Below are 3,465 nucleotides of genomic sequence, written 5' to 3'. Positions count from 1 at the left end.
GCTTTCCCACGCCAAGTTACCAAAGTCATTTTGGGGGGAGGCTATGAGAACTACAGTTGATCTGATAAATCTTTCTCCATCAGTTCCTCTAAAAGGTGATATTTCAGAGAGAGTATGGAGAGGAAAAGATATATCTTATAATCATTTAAGAGTCTTTGAGTGTAAAGTATTTGTTTATATTCCCAAATATGAGAGATCCAAGCTTGATAGTAAAGCAAAAGCATGTATTTTCTTGGGATATGGTCATGAAGAGTTTGGGTACAGATTATGGGATCCAGTGAACAAGAAGATTATTATAAGCAAAGATGTTGTGTTTCTTGAAGACCAATTATTTGATGATGGTGATCATATTGAGAAGCCAGAAACCTCTGTTTATATTCCTTGGAGTTTGGGTCCAGTTTCTTCACCTATAGTTCATGATGATCATGGGAGAGATGAACAAGAAGATTGTGGTGAGAATACCAGTGATGATACACCTATAGTTGATGATGCTAAACCAATTGAACAAGCACCTCCACCACCAGTTGAGATTCCATTGTGAAGATCCACTAGAGAGCGATAACCATCTACTAGATACCCTCAACATGAGTATGTTATGCTTACTGATGGGGGAGAGCTAGAAACTTACCAAGAAGATATTCTACATGAGAATAAGAGTGAGTGGGTTAAAGCCATACAAGAAGAGATGAGATCCTTGCTTGAGTACCGCACCTATGACTTGGTAAAGTTGCCTAAAGAGAAGAAAGCTCTCAAGAATAAGTGAGTTTACAAATTGAAGACTGAAAACAATAGCTCACAATAAAGATACAAGGTACGACTAGTTGTGAAAGGATTCAGTCAAAAGAAAGGTATTGACTTTGAAGAAATATTTTCTCCAATTGTGAAAATGTCTTCTATCCGAGTTGTTCTTGGTTTAGCTACCCGCTTGAATTTAGAAGTTGAGCAACTTGATGTAAAAACAGTATTTCTTCATGGTGACTTAGAAGAAGAAATTTACATGGAGCAACTAGAAGGTTTCAAAGTCAAGAGAAAAGAAAATATGGTGTGTAAGCTTAGGAAAAGCTTATGTGGACTCAAACAAGCACATAGACCACTATATAAGAAGTTTGATTCCTTTATGATGAGCCAAGGGTATGATAGAACAATATCTGATCATTGTGTGTTTATGAAGAAATTTTCAGATGATGATTTTATTATTTTACTGCTATATGTTGATGATATGCTGATTGTTGGCTATGATGTTGAAAAAATTGGAAAGCTTAAAAGAGAGCTAAGTAAGTCTTTTGCCATGAAAGATTTGGGATCGATGAAATAAATACTTGGCATGAAGATTCTTCGTGATAGGAAGAAAAGGAAGATTTGACTATCTTAGTAGACTTACATTGAAAAGGTTCTTGAAAGATTCAACATGAGTAAATGCAAAGCAGTTTGTTCTCCACTTGTAGATCATTTCAAGCTTAGTTCGAAACAATGTCGTACAAGTGAGAAAGAAAAAGAAGAAATGTCCAAAGTGTCTTACTTATCTGTAGTAGGCAATTTGATGTATGCTATGGTTTGTACTAAGTCAAATATAGCTCATGCAGTTGGAGTTGTCAGTCGATTTCTCTCTAATCCTGAAAAGAAACATTGGGCAGCAATGAAATAGATATTAAGATATCTAAGACGTACTTCCAGATTATGTTTATGTTTTGGTAATGATGAACTTGTGTTAGAAGGGTACACAGATGCAGATATGGCAGGTGATACTGATTCCAGGAAGTCTACTTCGGGATTCTTGATGACATTTGCAGGAGGAGCAGTCTCTTGGCAGTCTAAGTTACAGAAGTATGTTGCTCTATCAACCACAGAAGCAGAATACATAGCAATTACTGAAGCCTGCAAGGAAGCTTTATGGATGAAAATTTTCTACAGGAATTGAGCTTGAAACAGGAAGGATATACTATTTACTGTGATAGTCAGAGTGTCATTCACCTCTCCAAGAATTCAATATACCATTCTAGATCCAAGTATATTGATGTGAGATATCACTGGATTAGTGATGTGCTTGAGAGGAAAGAATTACAATTGGAAAAAGTGCATACCAATGAGAATGAATCAGATATATTGACAAAGTCTTTGCCTAAGGAGAAACTTGAAGCATGTAGGTAAAGAGCGAGCTTAGTATAGTCAACTATATGAGCTGGAGGGGGAGTAAGCGAAGAGCGGGCTTAGTACAGCCCACCATATAAGCTGGAGGGGGAGAATTGTTGGGTCCAGCTCATATATGGGCTTGGACAATTGGGCCTATTGAGCCCAAATCACTAATTGAAAGAAAGGGCAAAAGGTGAGGGTAGAGCGTGCAGCGTGCGTGTGTGCAAATGAGCGTGTAGCGAGCGACGACGTAGAGAGAGAAAAAGAGAGAGAAAGTAAGGTTTTTGAGCTTTTTGCTTGACGATCGGTGGCCAAACGTTGTCAGTTTTGGCCCAAATTTTATTTAGAGAATCCTTGCAGCAAACTCTACAATCCTAACAGTGTTGATCTACAGTTTATCCTCTCTAAGGTACTTTCCTGCTATATCCTTTTTTTGAGACCTAGAATTCTCTTATGAGGAGATCCACCCTATGTGATGAATATATACTATTCTTGAGCTAAGATCTATGATCTTGATATTATTGTGATCTTCTTATTATTCTAGAGAAGACCTATTGTAACCTGTTATCATTACTATTAATAATGGAAGTTTGAGGTGGACTACGGTCCCGTAGTTTTTTTCACTTTGGGTTTTCCACGTTAAAAGATTTGGTCTAACTGTGTGATTGATTTTTTGCTCTATTGTTTATGCTGTGCTAGTTGATATTTTCATTTGGATATCAAGTTGGTATTTTGATGAGGAACCCATTTTGATACACAAAGAGGAAATAAATATTCTGCTTTAACAGGTTTTTTCCCGACAGATGCAAACTATCCCCTCTATATATAAGGAATAAAAGCTAACTCTCAACATAATCCCGATTGACTTTCTTTTTTTTTAGAAAAATTAATACCCAAAAAGAACCTCGGATTAACTTGAATGTTAGAGGGACCAAGTCAGGAAACTTCTCTCGATATCGATCTTAGTACATATGATAATTTGGAGGATCGACTTCCCACCTCGGAGCCACTCCAGAATCACCTACACTCTTATGCCTTCGGGTTTGGATAATATCGGGTTGACTCGGACGTCGACGACGAAATGCCCTAACAAAGGACAAACAAATTTAACAAGTTTTAATTACAAGAAAATAAAAGATTTTACAATAATCATGTATTGCATGCGCAAATGATCCATGCACATGCATAATAATAATGTCATTTAGAAACAAGCGAACTGATCCTAATCATTTATACATGCATCTTATCATTCATTATGTTACAGTTGGTTCACTCACATACGATTGAAAGATAATGGATAATAACCATTCCAGTCATAACTTTCTCACCCTCACA

Source organism: Musa acuminata, chromosome BXJ1-1 (genome assembly GCF_036884655.1).
Source record: "Musa acuminata AAA Group cultivar baxijiao chromosome BXJ1-1, Cavendish_Baxijiao_AAA, whole genome shotgun sequence".
NCBI lineage: Eukaryota > Viridiplantae > Streptophyta > Magnoliopsida > Zingiberales > Musaceae > Musa > Musa acuminata.
The sequence above is the reverse complement of the archived record's forward strand: the minus strand, read 5'-3'. Positions refer to the sequence as shown.